The 21,899-nt window shown below is 40.2% G+C and overlaps 1 long non-coding RNA gene across 2 annotated transcripts in view; it reads left to right on the top strand.

Moving 5' to 3' along the window:
* LOC112425903 (uncharacterized) overlaps positions 1 to 21,899 on the top strand; it is a 537,838-nt gene that overhangs the window by 165,305 nt on the left and 350,634 nt on the right. The window contains exons 2-3 of one of the 2 annotated variants that reach the window (XR_011620213.1): positions 5,799 to 5,834; positions 6,105 to 6,198. This is a non-coding gene — a long non-coding RNA (uncharacterized lncRNA). The remainder of the gene's footprint in view (positions 1 to 5,798; positions 5,835 to 6,104; positions 6,199 to 21,899) is intronic. The other variant, XR_011620212.1, reaches the window with a different exon arrangement.

The raw sequence follows: 21,899 nt of genomic DNA, 5'->3' as shown, positions 1-21,899 counted from the left end.
ACGTGTTAGAATCATCTAGAGAGCTTGTCAAAACACAGATTGCTGCGCTCCTGCCTCCAAAGACTGTGATTCCGTAGATCTGGGATGGGGTCTGACAGGTACATTTCTGACGTTTTCCTAGGGGATGCTGATGCTGCTGGTCTGAGTACTACACTTTGAGCAGAGCTGCCGACCACATTTTAGTCCATCGATGAGCCTTTGTATCATGGTCAGCAAACTTTTTCTGTAGAGGACCAGATGGTAAATACTTTCAACTTTGCATTTCATTTGGTTTCTGTCTCAATTACTCAATTATGCCTTTTCAGCTCTGCCATTGTAGTGTGAAATCAGCCATAGACAATACAGAATGAGTGTAGTTGTATTCCAATAAAACTTTATTTACAAAACCAATGATGGGTTGAGTTGTTTGTGTATACAAACCATGAGCTGAACAGAGCTTGTGCACATGCCATTTTTCCTCTGCGTGGAATGTTCTTCCTCTCCTTATTTGCCCAGTTAACTCTTTCTTGTCTTCACTCCTCATAACAGTCATATCCTCCCCTTACCTTTCTCAGTTCCTCCCAGGCATTCGTAGCATTATTTACCCATTCACACATTCAATAATATTTAACAGGTGCCTTTTTAAATGCTAGGAACTATTCTGGGAACTAGGGATATGGAAGAGGGGAAGATAAGATTTTTGTTATTTGGGGACCTCCATTTATTTTAGTGGGGGAAGATATACAATAAAGAGGTAAACAAATAGGAAGTTAAATAAGATTCATTGGAAGATATTAGAAAAATATGAAGTGATATGAAAAATCAAATGATGACGTAGGAAGGAATCCCTCTCCTTAGTAGTGACTAGCATAGTTCAGTTTTGCATTTTTTTTTAGGACACTTTAACTCATATGGTTCTCCTTAATCAGATTGAAAATTTTATTAAGCAGCACCTCTACCCACTATTGTTTCCTAATTGCCTAGCAAAGAGCCTAATGGAGAAAAGAGCCCTATAATTACTTACAAAATTGATTTCTGGATTTAATGAGCCACCTCTGAAACGGTTTTATTTATTCTTGCGTAAAATTCGTATTCAACTGTGTTGATTGCTGGGGTATAAGATTTGTTTGTTCATTGATTCATTGATCCAATATTTGTTGAACACTTATTATGTGCCAGGCTCTGCTCTTGGTCAGGGGACAAATGAATTGTCTAAAACAGAAAAAGATTCCTGCGTTCATGGAGTTTTTGCTTTCTAGTTGAGAGGAGGTGAGGCAGAGAGTGAATACTCAAAACATATACTGTATGAGATATAAATCAATGTAAAAGACAAAAATCAAGTTGGGAACAGGAAGTAGAGAGTGTTGGATGGGGAAGACTATTTTAAATTGCTATTTTCAATAGAATGGGGAGTAAAGTATTGCTGATAATGTGACATTTGCATGGAGACTTGAAGAGGTGAAGGAGTGAGGCAATGAGCCAAGTAAATATCTGAGCATTCCAAACAGAGGGCAAGTAAGTTTAATGGCATTGAGCTGCCTAGTACATGCATGGAATAACAAGGAGGGCTTGGTGGCTAGTGTGAGTAGACCTCACCTGTTTTGGAAATAGCTCCATTTCAGACGTTACGTCTTAAATGAGACCAGTGGCTTATTTGGAGGAATTACTGGGTAAAGTTTAACTAGATCATGTCTTTTATATGACATATAATAGCATACATTGCTGATTATTTTCCCATATCCATTTTCCTTCTCCTACAGTAATGGAACTTTAGTGAAGGATATAACTTCTCATAATAAAGGCATTTTCCAGCCTCCTTTGCAGCTGGGTGTGGACATGTTGCTAATCTTGCCAGTTGGCAGGATACAAGCAAAAGTGGTATGCACAACTCAAGCAAATGTCTTTAAGGGAGAAGAACATTTTTTTTTTCTTTGCCTTTTTTTCCTTCTTGCTGGCTAGAATAGGGATATAATGGCCAAGACTCCAGTAGTCATCTTGAACCTCACAGAAGTGGCCACATTCCAGAAACAGTGCAGCAGAAGGCTGGAAGGTGGGAGTCCCTTAGTATTTGCAGAGCCACATATTGGCCCTAGACACTCATCTCTAGAAATTGTATAGGAGAGAATAAAACTTTCTCAGTTCTAAGCCCCTCTTAATTTGGGTTTGAGGTCACATGGGTCACATGCAGCAAAACCTAATTATAACAAATACATCTGGATTTTATGGAGCCGTGGAGGTCTGAGAAAATTGAGAACAAATATAAGTGTTTATAAGCCCTAAAACTAGATAAAGTCAGAGTGATAATGGTGTATGTGTTTCAAAATAAAATTTCTTTTATTGTTTGTTTTTACTAGAATGCAATACTTGCTCATTTTAAAAAGAACAGACAGATAAAAACAGCTTTATTACTTCTATCCCAGGGGGTCCACCACCACCCCTTGTGATTGCCCTACCCTGCATCTTTGTAAACTGTGCCCTTATGAACAAACCCTCCAAGGAATATTTATATTGAGTGTGTCACCTGTTTTGTGCTGAGCTGCTGGTTGATGGAATCAACACCTAACTAATATGTGTTAATGAAATCAGTACATTTTCAAAAATATTTTTTGTTGAAGACAAGATATATTCATTCTTTCTATCATATAAAATCCTTTGTTAAAATTATTTTAATATGGCAAAATTAAACCCCTATTTAGACTTGCTTAGGAAAAAAGTCCTAAAATATTTATTCTATTATTCATATTTCAAGTTTAAACTATTACAGAGGGGGTAAGATAGGACCTTCCTCAATGGGTATTCCCCATGATAACTTGAGCCCTTGACCTGCACAAAATCTCATGATATATTTGTATTTGTGAAGATGGGCAATGGTTTAATTTATTTTCAAAGTTAATTTTTCAAAATTATAAAGACATAAATTAAAGGCACTTCGAGTTTTATTGTAAACCAAATAAATTAGTTCTAGTCTTGACGTGCATAAATTACACCTTGGTATTTAGGAAGAGAAATGTTCCCCATGGCCATTGACAGGCCCTCACCCTGTAGTTTATAAATCAAAGGTACAATTTGAGAATAAAATACTCTTTATGAAATAGAATGTCAAGAGCTCCTTGTTAAATTTGCTGTAGCAATTAAGTTCTCAGGTGAGAAAATGCCTCTTTTTCAATGTTTTATTAACTCTGTCATTCAGTACTCCATTTATAGGAGCAACTCTTCACAGTAAGTACACATTAGGATGACTTTTCACCTCCATTTAAATGAAAAGTTTGAGAGGAGGAATTGGTTCCTGTCCACTCGCTTGAATAGTAATAGAGACTGGATCTGTGCCAGTTTTCAGAGAGGAGAGGACAGGGGTAAGAAAAGTATGTGGCCAACCTGACCCAGGCTGGCAGCACAGAAGTGAAGACATCCCCAGGGGCTCCATGTCATATGGGGCTGGTGTCTCCAAGTGCCACTGATATTTTCTCCTAAATTATGTCACTGGCCCTTGTTTCCACCCAAGCTTCAGATTCTAACTGATCACAAGTTTTGGGTAAAAATGTGATAGTTTTGTGTTGTTTATCTTCATTTTTAGAACAGGAAGAGAGGGTGGGTGTGAGAGAGAAAGACAGAGATAGAGACAGAGGTGACAGAGACAGACTACTATAAATGCAACTGTCTTTGGCTTCTACAGTCATTGCCAGGAAAATAGTCACATTGGGGAGGTTATCTCCCTCTGGAATAAGGAGCACTGGGTTTGGAATTAGGCAGCCTATGCTTAAATTTGACCTTTGATGATGATCCGAAGTGTACCTTGAGTAACCTTCTTTAATCCTCGGTTTCTTCACTTATTGATTAGTGATGCTGCTTTCACAGGACAAATGTGAGTTTAAATTTCATGTAAGGGAAAATACTTGCTAGGCTATAGAGCATGTCAATGTCCTCCAGCAGAATGTCCTCCAGCAGGAACACACCTGTCGTTGAACAACGGGTTCAGTTCTCACAGGAGGGAAGGAGAACTGTTCCACAGGGAACTATAGGGTGTCTCAGTAAGAGGGTGTCAGGAAGGACTTCTGTAAGATTTGACTTTGTGTCAAGGTTTTGAGGAGGGCATAAGGAAGTAAGGCTTCTCTCTGGATTGGACGCTGTCAAGCAGTGGGCAATTCTATGAATGCATACCTTAAGTAATCTTATCTAGAGGGAGAACAGATTAGAGTGAGGCTGAAGCTATCATTGATAAAGAAGAAGCCCTCACTCATATTAGTCAGGAAAGGGGCTGTCTGATTATTTTTGTGCTCTGGGCCATCGTCACGCTTTGTTTGTGTTCCGACATAATTACATAATGGTCCTGTTTTTGTCTCGATCGTGTCTGGTCATGGAGTGGCTTTGTTTGATGTTAATGTTCTGTGAAATTGTTTATGTTCAACAGGAGAACAGCAAGGTCTAGCTAGTAATGCCCAGTCAGGTCCTGGATGCCAGGGGCTGCTTTTCTCTTTCTCATGCATTGTAGAAAAGCAGGATGCGTTGTGTTTGCAATTGTACAGATACAGAGTCGGTGTTCCTTTGTGTATGCGTGTGTGTGTGTGTGTGTGCGTGCGTATGTGTGTGTTTTCAAGCCTCAGCAGTGTTTCTGGCTGCCATTCACTGGTAAAAACACATCTTTTAATCGATTGAGATATTGATGTGGTTTAGTAGCCATGCTAGAGATATTCCAGGGTCCTCACTGAATATTTCCCCTTCTCAAGGAAACTTCCTTGCTGAGGAGAAAGACTATGCTTTGTGCTAGGTGGATCCTCCCCCTCATTCATCACAGCTGAATGCTTCAGGGCTGGCCCCTGACCCAGAAGCAGCCAGTCCATGGGATGAACAGACGTAGGACCCTGAGGTCGGCTTGAACCAACCAGATTATTTTCTCGGAATTGGAAAACAAAGAGATCGAATCAGCTAATGTCAGGGAGCAAAAGGCCCTAGAGTGCATGGAGAAGAAAAGGGGAAAACTGAAACGCAAACTGACATTATTAGAGTTATGAGAGAAAGCCCACATGGATAGAATAAAGAGAATAACAGAACAGAAGCCCAGAGAGAAGCAGAGTCTCCATGATAGAAGGACTGGCCGCAGGACTTTCTCAGGACCCACCACTTCCCAATTTTAGCCTTGACCATACTATGGTAAATTTATTCCTCATGAACTAACTCAAACGGACTCCTGTGTTCTGCAACAAGAGTGGTATTGCCTTAAGTAATTTTCTGCAAGGTTAGAGATATTAAGAACTACACATATCATCTGGCCTTTGTTTTCCAGTTGAGGAAACTTAGTCTAAAACAAGTAAAATTACCTGCTCAAGCTCCCAGAACACGTTGGCCCTTTGAATAGACAGAATAGATAATTGCCTGCAAGTGATTCGAAGAGCACTAGAAAGACCTTCTTCCTTCCTCTCTCCCCTCCCCTCTAGCCCTTCAGGCTGTTTGTTGCAAAGGTTGAATTCGTTTGCATGTGTTTAATCCTTACCACAGTGCTTGGTGTGTAATAAGAGCTAAGTACATGGTACCATCACCAATGTGTTATAAAGCCACAGTTCTGAGTCATTTATGCTGGGTTCCAGAGCCAGGGGGAACAGGTGGTACTCTTAATGAGTCATGGTAACTCGGCTGATTAGTTCACCTTAACACAGCAACCACAAGATATGATCAACAGCACTAGATTGATATCATTTCTGCTGATTGTTGGAAAGAAAAACTATCTTACATAAGTCTAGCATGTACATCAGTCTAACATGTCTACCTATTATAGTTCCTTTCACAAACATCTACACTGTTACGTTTTCATCTTCATTTTACAGATGTAGAACCAAAGGCTCAGAGCAGCTGAAAGACAGGTAAGGGTGCTCTCCTTGTAGGGAATAATGGGAGAAACCAGGGCACTTGGAGGTAGGCAAGAGTGTGCCAAGGTGCGGTGAACTTTCTCCTAACTTTACCATTTTGCACAAGACCAGTTCTCCACACCCAGGAACTTGCAAATAAAGGGTGCTCTTTCCATCTGGCTATGGGTGTAATTCTTCTCTGTCCAGGCTTAATGTCACCAGCATGATTAGCGCCTGTATCAGGAAATTGTGACCCACTCTTCCCGTTCATCTTTGTCTCTGCAGATGATGAGGAGAATGGCAGTTTGAGGATGGAGAACATTTCTCCCATTATGAAAGCTCCCTTTGTGGGGCCAGCCACGCCTCCAGGTCAACAGAGGTAGGAAAGAGGTTGCTATGTGAATTTTTGCAGTGCAATAGGTGAAGTTTATTTGAAAAGTTCTTTTGAAAGCTTGGGATATGTGAAGTCCCATTACTTTCAAATAATCATTTGAAAAGCTATGGATTCTGGGTATATGGATTCCTGTTGCTCCTTAGAAACAGAGCAAAGGGTGCTGAACTTGGGAGGTGGGCTGCTTGCTAAGCCTAGTCAGGGGTTTGTCCAGTCAGACAGCCACATCTCTGTTGAAAGGAGAATATCTTTTAACAAAATGACTCTTTAAGAAACTGCCTAGGTGGACTGAATGATTAAATTTCCTAAGCTTTCTGACAGTTCCAAAACTAACTCTCAGCATATTTTTAAAGCTTAAGATATTTATTTTGATCAAAGTACTTTTATTCACACGTGAAATTCACATAAGAGACATCTACTACTAGTCTGAACTTTTGCACATTACCCCACTTAAGACCATAAGAACTTAAGTGTAACATAAATTCTGGTAGCTGTTTCATGTGTCAAGTACCCAATTTCTGTTTATACTTATTGTCATTTTTAAAAATAAAAAATAAAGTTTCATCTAAAGTAGAATATATATTTTATATTTATAATACACAGTAAATATAGCTTGGAATTTATACAAAATGCATCTGTGCAGAATCATAAAGTCAATCTGGATATTAAATGCTTTTCTTCCTATCTTTTGGACTACGAAGACAGTTGAGTAACACTGAAGCATCTTAGGTAATGAGGTATTGTTAAGAAGAAAGTAGGTCTGAGATTTTTTTTTTTTTCCTGGAAAAAGTTAGTTGAAAAATGTCAACTACCTTTGCCTGTTAGGGTTAATTTCCTCATGTTTTTACTGATGCTGTTGTCCACAAACAAAGCAGTTTACTGCTTGGGTGCGTGTGTATGTGTGTGTGTTTACATACATCTTTTCAAATGTGTAATATTTTCCATAAATGTAGACATATACCTACTTGAGTATCTTTGAACTGACTTCACTCTAATATGAGAATTTATCTGACATTACAGCTATCTATCCACCCTGACAATTTGACCCTTCTCTCCTGGTTTAAAATCATTAATCTTTATTTCATGAATCAAACCAGAAAATTAAATGACATCTTGGTGATATGAATAGTATCAATTCATTTTCAATAGGTTGCTTTGATCTTCTTTTTTAAGAAAGTGTCTTTATCTTGCGAACATGACCTTCTTTTCAGCCTGCTATTATCTGAAAAATAGCCTTTGCTATTCTTTGGAACTTTTCCACTCTCTGTGGCCTCCAATGAATTTATCATTGTTCAGACATTTAGTTTTGCTCCCACAGAAGTATAGAAGTATTTTTTTACAAGTCTCAACATACCTTCCAAAATACAATAGCGATTGTTAGCTAATCATTATTGTGTGTGGAGCAGACAAAAGCTCTTTAAAATGAGTGTAGGTTTGTTCTCTGGCAAAACAAGTTCGGACTCATTTTTTCCCATCATTTCATGGCAGAAATTGAGGCTGCAACTTGACTTGAACCTCTGATAAGAGATGAAAAAAAGAAAAAGAAAAAATTGAACATTAGTGAGAATCACTTATTATGTTTTGTGGTCATACAGGATTTTCTGAAAAGCCTTTCTGTTTGGATAATTTCCCATAATATGACTATTTTCCACCCAAGGTGGGAGCCTGTTGTACATTTTCCTAGCCTCTCTTGCTGCTGGATACAGTCATATGGCTTAGGCTCCCCATCAATAAGATGCACACACAGGGGAGATTTTGATGTGAAGTGACCAGAGGAAGCAGCAGAGCACGAAGTCCATTTACTGGCAATAGTGTTGGTGGAGGCATTAGGCTTTTGGAGGCAGGTGTAGGGGAGATTCTTGGTGTTTGAGGCCTGACTGTGGATTGAACTGCAGCATTTGAGTCCCAGGGGCAGTGGGACCTCTGCTGGCGCAGTTCTGAAGTGTGGTTGCTGCACAGCCTCTCAACCACTCTGCAGACTCTGAGCTACCAAGTATCTTTCAATACATTCTGCTGTTTCCAAATGAAGTGATCAATCAGACATATCTAGGTATTTTTACCTTATCAACACTTGAATATGATTTTTTTCATGGGAAAACACATAAAGGAATGGTGTAAGAAGAATCTAAACAATTTTTTATGGAGACTTACCAAACAGTGAACTTGGGTGTATGTTTAATTAATTATAGCAATTATTAAAAAAACAAAAAACAAAAAACCTTCTTGCTTGGGACAAGCACACTCTTTTAGCCAAGGGCAGTGGTTAGAGGCAAAGTACTATCTCTGACTCTGGGGTCTTTGGGGTCATTCTTTTCCTAGGTTCTAATTTGCCAAACTTTCATCTGCGGCTCAACCTTTATGTCAAGAAACAGCCTAATCCCTGGAAGACGGCTCGGGGCTTATGTCTCTCTGCAGTTTAAGTTTATTTTCTGAAATGCGAGGCTTCCGGCCCCAACTAATACCATCAGTATTGCTGGCATCATGTTGTTTTGTGGTTCTGTCCTTGAGTCTTGCTCATAGTCTGCTGCTTGGAGTCTTCCACTTAAGAAGGACATCTACTGTGGGTTGGCAGAAAAGCCACAGTGCATCACAGATTAAGTGGACTTTGCACTACACTGTTCAGTGGTGCTGGGCTCTGAAGCCTCCAGCTGGTCCAGGGGATGGGTCATGCTGACCTGCACTCCATCCCTGAGCTGCCCTTGGATTCTTTTCCTAGGTGACACCTTCTTTTGTAGTTATTTGTCTTCCCTAGAGTGTGAGCTGCTTGGAGGCAGGATTCCTACCTTGGCTCCTTCTTTGGCCTCACGCTACAGAACGGTGCTGGACATAGTCTCAGTACTTAAGGAGGCATCACAGGTCCTGGTGTCCCAAGGGACACTGGTCTTAGCTGCATGAATCCGGAGATGCTGGCATTTTCTGGCCATCTCTCTGTTCTTGCTCGCTCCCATGGACACACTGACCAGGAACCGAGCCCATCCATTTGATCTCCCCGGGAGACCTGCTTTTATTTTATGTCTGGGATCTCTCACAAATCCCCTTCATGATGCTCTTTGCTTATCAGGTTATTCAGGTAGCTCCTCTGGCCTTTTGGAGCATGTACTTGTTTGGGCCCCTAAATAAGAAAAGATTCCCTTTGTTATGGTTTTTGCCTTTTCTCCTTTTTCAAAATAGGTCTCATCTCTTCCATAGCTGCTGGGCAATGAACAAAAGTTGCTGTTAATTGGCTAAAGCCACACTGTACATTTTAAACCATGGTGGTCCTAAAAAACACAATAAATAAACAAAAGCCTTTGGAATCCTTTACATTCTATCTATTCATTTTGATTGGATTACATCTGCATAAAGTGCAAATAGTTGCTTGAAAAAAAAAATATTTATTCCACTATTTAACTCTATAAATACAGGTGTCTGAATACTCAGGATTATACCCAAATCACAGAATATTAAAATGTGACAACCAGAAAGGACCTTAAGTCTTTTCTTATATCATGTATATGGCAAAGAACATGTATCCATAATATAAAGAACTTGTGCAACTCAATAAGAAGAAGCAAAATATCCCAGTAAAAGTGGGCTAAATATTTGAGCAGACATTTTAGAAAGAAATATACCAATGGGCAATAAGGACGTGAAAAGATGGTCAGAATAATTATTCCTTAGGGAAAGGCAAATGAAAAACCTAGGGCATAGGGTGATAATACTACAGAACCATTAAAATAGCTAACATTAAAAAGATTGGCCGCACCAAGCGTTGATGTAGATGGGAGGAATCAGAGCTCTCACACACTGCTGGTAGGAATATAAAATGTACAGCCACTTTAGCAAAAGCTTGACAGTGTTTTTTAAAAGAGTTAAACAAATACCTGTTGTATGAGTCAGTCATTCCATTCTTAGGTATTTATACAAGAAAAATAAAAACATATATCCATGTGAAGATTATACCCACATTTTCATGACAATTTTATTTCTAATAGTCTGGATAGAAATGACCCAGATATCCATTAACAAATGATGGTATACTCATACAATGAAAAACTACCTAGCAGTCAAAAATAATCAACTGTGGGTACACACACAACATAAATGACTCTCAAAAATCATTATTCTGAGTAAAACAGGCCGGGCTAAAAAAGGGGGTACATAACATATGATTTTATTTATACAACATTCTAAAAAATGTAAGTTAATCTTTAATGTCAGAAAGCAGATAAGTGATTGCCTGGTACAGCAGTGGAGGGAGGGATGAATTTCAAAGGGCACAAGGAAACTGTTATCATTTATTTTATTGTATATATTGCCCTTGTCCAGATTACATTTAGCACATTTTCCCCTGATAAGTAGATTATATTTGAAAATGCACTTCTTTTTTCACATTTCCTGCCTACATTATTCCTAATAAGAAAATTGCTTGCATGCTTGTCTTTTCTACATGATTATAGAGTTATTTTCATCATCCATTATAATTTCCCAATTAATGAGAATCTTTCATACTTTCTCTTTTACTAAACCAGACTGTATATGCCCATTCATTCTGTGTATACCTTTTATTTTTTTCCCTTTTAAATGACCCAGAAATTCAATAAAAGCAATGCAGTGAAGGAAAACAGCTTTGTCTGCCTGAAAGGAGTCACCCAATAAAATTATAGCTTTAATTTTTAGCCTGACCTTTCTTGTAATTTGTTCAAAATTTTATGATTTCAAAAGAAATAGACTGTTCTCTGAGGAATGCACCGTCCACCTTCCCAGGGGATATTTTGAAAGCCAAAACTCTGAGTCTAATAACCTAATGGCAACAGCAGCATTGCTATTTGTTGTTCATTTCTATCTCTATAAAGACTGGTCATATAGTCTTTCAGTCATCATCATTTCCGAAGTTACCTATTGGCATTCCCCTGATTTTAAAAGAATCTTGGTACAGGCCAGTATTTCTCAATCTTTCACGTGCATATAAATTACCTGGGGATCCTGTCAAAAGGCAAGTTTTGATTCAGTAGGTCTGGAGTGTGTCCTGGGAATCTATATTTCTAACAAGTTCACAAGCAGTTGCCTATCCTGCTGGTCCATAGACCTTTGCGTAACAAGGGCATAAATAATACCAAAACAGCACAAAACCCTTATATTATTTGAGTTTACTTTCAAAGTAAATTCCACTCCATCAGGAGCTAACAACTCAGCTTAGAAAATATATAAGTAGAACATCCAAAATCTTGCCAATTTCTTTGGGTTTATTATCAAATAGTCATCTTGGACATATTGTCTACTCTTTCTGAAGATGAGACCAGCTAGGAAGGAAAGTCAGCTAAGGGGCCGAAGGGAGTAGAGAGAGAGAGGGATACTAGAGCGTCTCTAACCCATGCTGCATGTGCAACACGAGGATTCTCTTTCAGGTGATAGATTGAAGCCTTAGGCTAATTTTCAACCCTTTCTACATCCATACCCTTTTCTCTGCAGCTTCGCAGTGGAATAGTGAGTTCTACTCATTGACTTTGGGCTTGGCTGTAACTGGCTTTAGCCAATGGGATGTTAGCATATAACACGAGCAGAGTTTCAACTTGGACTTGTGCAGTGGGACCTCAACCTCCTGAATTTTTACCTTTGTCATGAGAACAGCATGCTCAGGTGTGCCTACTGGTCTCAGCAGGAGGATGAGAGGCATGTGGAACACAGTTACCTCTGGCTGAATTAAATGTAAATCAACTCACTCCAGCCAACCTTCAGACACTTCAGACATACTAAGTGTTTTTCTGTTGTAAGCCACTTGAATTTGAACTCATTTGTTACACAGAAATAGCTACCTAACTCACTGAAGCAAGGGGTCTGATACAGTAGGACACTGGAGATGGATAGTGAGTTACTGAGGGCAGATCAGGAGTTGGAGATCTGAAAAAGGTAAGAACAGAGATAGGAGGTGATATGGTTTGGCTCTGTGTCTCCACTCAAATCTCATCTTGAATTGTAATCCTCACATGCTGAGGGAGGAAACTGGTGGGAGGTGATTGGATTACGGGGGTTTACCCCATGCTGTTCTTGTGACAGTGAGTGAGTTTCCATGAAATCTGATGGTTTAAAAGTGTAGCACTTCCCCCTCTTTCTCTCTCCTGCCAACATGTGAAGAATTTCCTTGTTTCGCCTTTACCTTCTGCCATGATTGTAAGTTTCCTGAGGCCTCCCCAGTCATGCGGAACTGTGGGTAAATTGAACCTCTCTCCTTTATAAATTACCCAGTCTCACGTAGTATCTTTATAGTAGTGTGAAAATGAACTAATACGGGAGGTCCAAACAGATGAAACCAAATGGAGATGAGGTTGATGTCAACAGTTGGATTTTTAAACGTTTTTGGTGTACACTTGTAGAATAGATGAGATATAAAGGTGAGCTGAGATGGGATAAATGGAGACTGTTTTAAGCCAAGCAGGCCTGGGCCTGATGTAAGAGGATGCTTTTTCTCATTGAGTTCTTGGCTGCTTATGTCATGGAGAGAAGATAAAGAGGGCTGGGAGGAAACACTTAATTGATAAAGTAATTAAATTTGAGTATGAATTAACTGAAAACATGCATCTTCTCCTGTTGCTTACCTGCTGGTGATGGCAAAGCAACACTTTTTTTCTCCTGTATTTGATAAAAATGCAGAGAGATCTCACCAAATCACTAGGCATGTGATATTTGGGCTGTTAGTCATGGGTTACTATACCCCACATATAGGAAGTTCTTAACATTCTTGTAGTCGTTAATTCACTGAATGACTCATTATTTGAAATGTGCTGTCAAGTTTTTATGTGCCCTCATGGAGCTGACATTCTTGCATGTAAAACATGCATCCATCCTTTTATTATAATTGTTATAACAGTTAAAAAGGAGAAGCACAATGAGATCTTCTATGCTTGGAAGAAGGGGGTGCTTATAGTCTGGGGATCAGTGAGTATTTGAGAAGAAATTGTATTTAAATTGAAATTTGAAGGAAGTGGGAAGAGCAGTCTATGTGATGGGAACAGTATGTGCAAAGGACCTTAGGTCAGGTGGAAAATGGAAGATGGTGCTTTGGAAGATGTATGACTGATCTGAGGAAATGAAATGTCAGTTTGGCTGAACAGTGAAGCGAAAAGGGCAGATGCCTTATCAGGCATGGCCAGGTTAAGAGTTTGGATTTTATCCTAAGACTAATTGAGAGTAATTGAAAGGCTTGAAGCAGGAGAGCAACATTATTGAGTTTGTGTTTTAAACGATTACCCTGGCTATAATGTGCAGAATGCATCAAAAAGGGATAAAAATGGAAGATACGGCTTGCAGTGGTCCATGAAAAAGAAAATCTTGGCTTGGACTATAGTGGTGGTAGTGGATTTGGAGAGCTTTGCCCTGGAGTTATTTAGAAAGAAGAATCAATGGTTCTCGACATTGTTTAGGGTGTCATGAATAAGGAAGGAGGAAGATTGTCTCTGAAGCCACTGATTTGCCACAACTGATTATGCCATTCATAGAGACAGAAGACTTTGGAGAAAAATGGTTTTGGGCATGGGATCAACAGTTTAGTTTTGTATATGTTGATCTTGAGGTGCTTCTGATATAACCAAGGAGAAAAATCAAGTAGAGAGTTGGTCATATTGTTTTTTAGCTCAGAAGAGAGCTGTGAGTCGGACACATCACTTTGCAGGTTATTGGCATAAAGATGGTAGTTAGGTGAAGGGTACGAAACTGGGAGAAAAGACTCTAGAGACATCTTTGAGGACTCTCAACATTTTAGGGGAATTAGTGGGCAAAGGAGGCCAAGAAGGAAAGAGGAAGACTGCAAGAATGCAGTGCCATGAAAGCAGGTGCTAAGCTATATTGAATGCACCAGAGCTAAGTCAGTTGAGGCATGAAGCATGTCTGTTGAAGTTAGCAATGGGGAAGTCATTAATAAACTCAGAAAGAGTCACACAGCAAGATGGAGGCAGAAGCCAGATTGCAGTGGGCTAGAAGGGAGCAGAAGATGAGAAAATAAAGATGTAAATGTCTGATTAGAAAGAGAATGTATTCTCCAAGCAGCTATAATTTCTGTTTTTGGGAGAAGCAAGCTTGATGCATGTGGCAATAGGAAAACACCAACATAAACTGAAAAAATAAGCATGGATAGCTCAGGAATAGACAAAATCTTTACCATTGCAATTAGGAATTAAGTTGCATTTGTTTGATTTTAAGAATTCATGATTTGGATAATGGCTTTGCTCAAAACCACCTTTAATATTTTTTTATGAAAGAAGGGTAAATAATATTTGCCCTTGTGTAAATACGATTAAGGGGGATGATTGCCATGCTCAGGAGGAGACAGGTTGCACGCCATCTTCACAGAAGACCATAAATCTGATAATTGCTCATCTTTCCCATCTCTGTTGAATACAAAGTTCCATGAAGAAAAAAATCTCAGTTGCAGCTTCAGCACCTGGACTGCATTTGGTACAGATGGGGTTCAATCACCCTTTGTCAAATGAATGAATGCTAGTTTTTTGTTCTTCTTTTTTTTTTTTTTTTTTTTTCATGTTCTAGGAGTTACCATAGTACTTGGAAGTAATACAAAGATATCTTAGCAAAAAAACTCAATGTTCTTGACCCTTCTGACTGTGAGTAACTCAGGCTTGACATTTTACCAACAAGCCCAATCAGTGGGGTTAGACTGCTATGGAAAACATGCCATTGAAACGAGGTCAGCATGACTTAAACTGGGCCAGATGGGATTCTGCTTATAGGAAACCTTGGGTAAACAGCAAGTAAGTGGAGTATTGCAAAGTGTAATTGTTTGCATTTGCTGGCAAACCCCTCCTATTACCCAGCCACCAAAGGATGTATGCTTTGAATGTGAGTGTGCAGACCTGAATGGTACCTGAGGCGCCTCAGAAAGTTAGAAGTTTCCCCACTTAATTCCTCTCTAATGCCAGCAAGGATATGAGAGATGCTAGGTTTGTCTGTAACAAGCACTTTCACTTTTTACTTAATCAGAATTTGCATTGTTTTCTCATTACAGTATTAATATGTGAATTTTGCCTTCATGTGCTGTGGAAATGACAAAGCCCCATAACAGTTGGTTTTATTCGTAGCACCTTCCGTTTTAGAATCTCTGAGGATCTCATAAGCTGATAATGTTCTTTCCAAATGAGCTATTTTGTAATCACACTCCACATGATTGTTTAAAATGATTATTATTGTTTCACCTTAATATAAAAAGATTTATTTGCCAATAGAAAAGCCAGTTTACCCAGGAATGCTGGTGTTAACTGCCTCTTGGCTCATCAAGGTCTGTGAGAATCTGGAGACTGTGAAATGCAAATGTTAGTCTCTGTTTCTGTACAATTTTAAGAAAATGAGGAGCTTAATTTCCATATTCAAAGGCAAATTTTGCTATTCTACCTCAGTGCTCAGAGTGGGTTGGAACGTAGGCAGAGGAAAGAAAGATGAAGTAGGGGAGGGTTCTCATTTTGTGAAGGTAGAGTGGGGAGGACAGAGTGAGACCTGGGCTTGCATTCTTCCCTCTCCTTGCCCCAGGGTTTAGGATTCGAATTGGCTTTCCAAAGGTTGTGAAGGTTTCTCTTGTCCAGCTTTCTTAATTTTCACTATGTCTTAGACATCAGCTTCTGTTTTGTTCTGATAACTTCTAAGCAAGTGTCATCTTGCTGAAGGGCTCATGTCACTGGCCAATTTAAATGTCTCTCTTTATTGTCCCAATCGCCACCTGATACTCAGTGATATGTACCTGACAATATCCAGACTACTTTGAAGTGAAAAATGTAGTGATGCTTGGAAGTTTCTGTCTTCTCATCTTTGCACTCTCTCATACCAAGACTATATATGTAGGTAAAGGCTACAGCATTTTTCATCAGCCATGTAAGATTATTTTCCTATTCTGAACTCAGCTCCTTTTCGTTACTGAGATAACTAACTCTCTAAATAAGGGTGAACAGACTTTTTTTTATAAAGAGCCAGGGAGGAAATATTTTAGCCTTTGTGAGCCATATGGTCTGTGCTGCAGCTACTCAGCCCTATCATTGTAAGGCAAAAGCCACCATATGCAATATGTAAGTGAATGGCTGTGGTTAAGTGTCAGAAAAATTTATTTACAGAAACAGGTGGTGGGCTAGATTTAGGTTATGGGCCATCATTTACCAACCCTTGCTCTAAATCATGGCTCCCATAGTTTCTTTATCTTCGTAATGTGGGAACAGGCTTACATTGGACCCGAATATTCCTTTGGAGTTCTGACAACTCCCAGTTTATTTTGTCATTTTCACGTATTTAGTAGAGGATGCTTAGACTTTTGGAGGGCAATAGAGCCATCTCAGTGATCTATGAGGCTTTCATGATCTGGCTCTTTCTGATCTAATCTTCTTCCCCCCGCTTCTTTCCCTGCTCTGCCTCAACTCTTCTGGCCTCCCTTGTTGCTTCCCGAGCGCAACAGACATGCTCTTCTTCAGGTCCTTGGCACTTGCTCTTTTTCTTCTGCTTGGAAAGCTTTTCCCCCAGATAGTCACAAACCTCATTCCTCTTTCTTTAGGTCTCTACTCAGATGTCACCTACTGAGTGAGACCATTTGGTTGATGTCTAGTCAGAAACGTAGGAACAACAGTAGGTATTTCAGAGAATTTAATAGAGAAGATTGGTTACAAAATGAAAACACTGGAGAAGCAGAAGGGATAGATGAGCTCTTGCAGAGATTAGCTGCAGTAGGAGGGCTGAAGGCAAAAGGGGAGATGGTGTAACCAGAGTCCAGGCTCTCTGTGCCACAGACAGGCTGCTGCTGGATCTTCTCCCACTCCCTCTGGCGCTCAGGAGTTAGAAGAGATTTTCTTCTGATGTTATGGCTGCCAGAGGCATTAAATGCTGTGCAGCTACTGCTGTTGCTATCACTATCTGAGTAGGGACTCAGCAGCCTTACACTCTGCTGTGATAGCTGCAGTTGCTTAAAACACCATCAGGAGCTGAAAAAATGTCGCCGCCCCTTCCTCTTGCCTTTGTCTTGTCTCCATTCCTTGACACCCATTGCGGGAGCCTACCCACTCCCAGCTGCAAGGGACTCTGGGAAATGTAGTTTGCAGGCTTACAGCCCCCTGCTGCAGAGAGTTGAGCATGGAGGGACTGGAAGAGAGGAGAAAAGCACTGGGCCAGTAACCAGCATGCCCTGTACACTCTGTCTAAAATGATAACTCCCAACAATCAATCCCTTTTCCCTGCTTTATTTTCCTCCTTAGCATGCATTACTGCCTGGTACACTGTAGATGTACTTACTTGTTTGTCTCCTGATTCCATGAGTGGAAACTCCACTAGGGCAGTAATTTTGTTCACAGTTGTACCTACAGTGCCTAGAATAGTTTATCATAGTGGGAATTCGATAAATATTTGGAGAATGGGTAAATAAATCTCTTAACAACACCCAGGGGCTACTTCTGAAAAATACCGTGGTTCACTGAGTGGAGTTTGACAGTCTCAAAGGATCACAGAAAATAAGAGGTTAGAAGAAAGTCCGCCTCTCTATTTCTCTATCTCTCTATTCTCTTTTTCTCTCATATATATGCATATTATATTTATATTTTTTCCTAGAATGCATCTGCTTCCAAACACTGACCATTTTTATTGTCATTGAAAACCTGTTCAGAGAGGGAATGCTACATCTAAATGTACTTCTTTAGTTGTTTGGCAAATGTTTCGGTGCCTTTAGAGAGAATTGTATGAGTTTCCTGGGGCTGCAATAGCAGAGCTGCACGGACTGACTGGCTTCAACAACAGAAAGCCACTTTCTCTCAGTCCTGGAGGCTAGAGCTGAGATCAAGGTATCAGCAGCCTTGGTTTCCTCTGAGGCCTCTCTCCTTGTCTTGCAGATAACCATCTTCTCCCAGTGTCTTCACGTGACTATCTCTTTGTATATCTGTGTCCAAATTCCCTCTTCTTATAAGGATAATAGCCATATTAGGTTGAGATCCATCTTAATGGTGTTATTTCAATTTAATTACCTCTTCATAGACCTTATCTCCAAATACAGTCAAATCCTGAAGTACTTGTACTTCAGACTTCGACATAAAATTAGGTGGAGACATAATTAAACCCAAGGTAAATCTTCCCCCAAGATTTGTACGTTGCAGCCAGGGTTTCACCTTTACAGTTTTTAAACCAATGCTTACAAGTCTGAAATTGAAAACCTTTTGAACTTACCATCTTCCAAGTTTTATTTTTCTAGTTTCCTCCCAAATAATTGGAGGAAAATGGTGATGTGGTGCTTATTATGTTGTTTTTCTGAACAAGAAAACTTCTGTGGATGTCTTCAGAGGTGAAAGCTGAACAGATTTTTTTTTTCTCTACAAGCACCCTGTGGAACTGATTGGATGCTGGTACCTGTCTAGAGATTAGACTTCAGCCATTGCAACAAAAAAAATCTGCATTGTATTGGCAGGGAATGCAGCCCTGTGCCCTGCCTTGCTCTTTAGTTCAGTGATGAATGTTTTAACAAACTGATAAAGCAGGTTGCATAGCAAGGGACACCTTGGATCACGAGATTACACAGTACTCCTAGACTGGCAAGTCTTGTCTTGTGTTCATAAGTCAGTGTTCCATTAGTGGAGACCCCCAACTCAGCAGCTGATGGACAAGCCAGTGGCTGTGAGGTAGAGAAAGACTCAGTAAGAAAACATACCCTTTTTGACCTTGATGTAAATCGAATCTGTCACGGAACCCACAGTTGGGCTCTCATCTTGTCTGTTTGCAGCCTTGTTCTACGAACAGCCTACTAGATATCTTTCCATTCTCTCCCCGAATATTGAGTGACCTTGGAAACAGCCTAATCTGTCTTGGCAGATTGAAGATAGAGAAAACAAGCAGGGGAGAGAGACCTGCTAGTTCCTGCTATTGATCAGTGACTTGAATGAAAGCTCATTATGAGCTGGAGAGATGTGTCAGACATGGGTGTCAGGGGTGGAAAAACTCAAAACAGACCTCGGCAGCCAGGAGAAGTGATAAGAACAAAACACACACACACACACACACACACACACACACACACACACACACACACAGAGAGAGAGAGAGAAACCTTTGTTCCTTTCTTGGGTTCATTTACTTTTGGTTTTTGACCATTTCTCTCCAATCACAGAACTTTAAAGGCTGTAGAAAGAGACTCTACTTAGAAATCACTCATCTAGTCTAGTCCAATCTCTTCCTTTTAAATATGGGTAAACTGAGGCTCAGAGGGATGAAATGACTGCCCAAGCCCCAACAGGGAGTTAGCAGCACAGGTGGGACGCTTCACTCAGTCTGACTCAATTGAAATTCAAGTTCTTTCTGCCACATTTTGCAGCTTCTCCCTCTGTCTGACACTAGGTCTCAGGGTCCCAGCAATTCGACTCTTGAATGCCAAGATCCTGGCTCCAGGAAGAGCAGTACAGCATCCAGAAATGAGCCAGAACTGAGAATAAACACACGTGGGTTTGTGTCCTCACTGACACTTATTAGACATGTAATTTGGGCGTACCATTTACCTCCCTTTGTCTTACTTTCCTTATTTTAAAAATGGACATGCTGATGCTTATTCTTGGTTGTCTGGGAGTATGATAGTTTGATATCAGTCTATGAACATACTTGTAGACGCTAGTTACAGTGTGTCTCAGGAAGGGTAATCTCCCACTCAGTTCATATCCAATAATGTTGTAGCCAGATGTAAATTAATCAAATGGTCCTAGCAGGCTCAGTTGGCCATACCTAAGGCTGTGCATTTGTGATCAGGAGAAGAAGGAGTGGTATATTAGTCAGGGATCGCCATAGAAATAGAACCAATAGGATATGTAGACATAGAGAGAAAAAGAGAGGAAATTATATTAAAGAATTGGCTCACATGATTGTAGAGGCTGGAAAGTCTGAAATTTGCAAGGCAGGCTGCAGGCTGGAGATGCAGGGAACTGATGTTGCAGCTCACGTCTAAAGACAGACTTAAAGGTCTTTAGAGAAAACTCTGAGATTTCCCAAGGAATATGGAATTCTGCCTTTCAGACCACCTTAAGTTGGATGAGGCCCACTTACATTATTGAGGGTAGTCTACTTTGCTGAAAGTCTACCAATTTAAATGCAAATCTCATCTAAAAAATACCTTTATAGCAACAGCTGGACTGATGTTTAAAATTAAAATTGGCAATTACAAGTGGAAGTTTCCAAGTCTGCAGCATTTGGGAGATAGAGGTCAGAATGTCCTACATGGGAACACAGGGAGGGGCAAGTCCAGGGGGCCAGAGGAGCAGGGCAAATGAGATTTAGCCCAGAAAGCCAAGCCAACCTAAAGCACCCATTTTGTTGAGAATCATACTTACCTGTTCAGCTCTGGGAGATGCCAGGGTTCTCTGTTCTTCCCATTTTTGACCAGAGAAAACATCAATAAAAAGAGAGAGAAAGTAATCCCCCTTGCTGCCACTGCTCTTCTCCAAATATTTCTAATGGGAGCCAGTCTTTGGCTCCCATTCCCTTTTGCCACTGTTCCTTACTCTTCCCTCTATCACTGCCTCCCTGCCAAGAGGCAGCACCATTTCCAAAGACCTTCTCTGTCTGTGGGAAGAATGGGGCCTAAACTCAATGTTTCCAGGTGAGGAAAACCCAACCACAGCCTGAGTGTGGGCAGACATTGAGGAAGAAAACCTGAAATACGTCTCTGGAGGTGCACATGCTGCCTGAGAACCCTTGTGTACTCAACATGCCACAGATACATTCTGCAAAATGTCATTTCCTTTAAAGGTCACAAGCTCTATTGATTTCTAATTCATTTTTTTTTTGTGTGTGTGTAGCAGATTCCAAACAACTATTGCTTACATGATAGATTAGATGAGTCAATGGTTTAATATGGGAAGAAGGTCTGGGAATTCTTGTCCAAGGGGAGAGAAAAGGGGAATTTTCTTTAAGGCTACCACTATCAATGATAGTTCTGTTTTTTATATTTTGCCTATTAATAATAGTTTCCCTTCCTTCCTTCCTTCCTTCCTTCCTTCCTTCCTTCCTTCCTTCCTTCCTTCCTTCCTTCCTTCCTTCCTTCCTTCCTTCCTCCCTTCCCTCCCTCGTTTCTTCCTTTATTCTTTTTCTCCTTCCTCCCATAAGTATTTATTGAGTGCCTACTATCTGCCAGGGTATTGTGTAATGTAATGTGCAATAACTATAGACTTACTATTATAAAATTTATATTTTAGAGGAAGGGTAGCAAAGACAGACATTAAACATATAAAATCAACAATATATACAGCAGTTAGAAATTATGGTAAGTGCCATGAAGGAAAGGTATAGGGGCCGTGAGAGCCTAGAGCAGGAGGACTTGATCTAGATCATGCTGTGGGATGGTGAAGAAGGAGGAGCAAGTGACATTAGTACTGAGAGTGGAAGGAAGAGAAAAATTTGTTAGGTGAAAAGAAAGGATACAACATTCCAGAAAAAGAAGAAGTATACGCTGATGCCCTGATGTGTGAGGGGACTGCCCCACATAAGGAGCAGAAAGAAGGTCAGAGAGGGCTGGAGAGTGGTGGGGGAAGGTGGGAGATGGCTGGAGAGACAGGCAAGGGCTTTCCTATCAGGTTAGGTATATCCAGGGAGGCCACTGAAGGTTATAGGATGGATAGTTATGATCAGACTTGTGTTCTGAAAGACCATAAGTCTGACATTTGGGTATTGATGGGTGGGCTAGAAGGGGTACAAGAGAGGTGGAAGAG

This window comes from Macaca nemestrina, chromosome 2, assembly GCF_043159975.1.
Source record: "Macaca nemestrina isolate mMacNem1 chromosome 2, mMacNem.hap1, whole genome shotgun sequence".
Lineage (NCBI taxonomy): Eukaryota > Metazoa > Chordata > Mammalia > Primates > Cercopithecidae > Macaca > Macaca nemestrina.
This window is presented reverse-complemented; position numbering and strand designations above follow the sequence as displayed.